The sequence below is a fragment of the Palaemon carinicauda genome, chromosome 10 (assembly GCF_036898095.1).
Source record: "Palaemon carinicauda isolate YSFRI2023 chromosome 10, ASM3689809v2, whole genome shotgun sequence".
NCBI classification, from domain to species: Eukaryota; Metazoa; Arthropoda; class Malacostraca; order Decapoda; family Palaemonidae; genus Palaemon; species Palaemon carinicauda.
The window spans coordinates 126,068,353-126,068,771 of NC_090734.1; positions in this window are offsets into that span (position 1 = coordinate 126,068,353).

Here is a 419-nt window from a genome sequence, read left to right on the forward strand (position 1 = left end):
AATAGATGTTTTAGTACTAATAAGATAGCACCACAGACATCAAATTAACCATCTTCTGTCAGTAGGTAGTGAGAGTGGATACAACTTTGTTGTCTGAGAATAAATATTAGCAATAATGAGCAGTTACAATAGTAGTAAAAGTATTTTTTAGCAGCTTCTTACTCAACTTTCTTCCATAAATTTCATATAATGTTATTAGTCTATGAAAAATTTTACGAATACATCTCCCTTATATAATGAAGAGCAAGTATCTGGCAATACACACACCACACACACACACACATATATATATATATATATATATATATATATATATGTGTGTGTGTGTGTGTGTGTGTCTGTGTTGTATATATATATATATATATATATATATATATTTATATATTATATATATTATATATAATATATTATATATATAT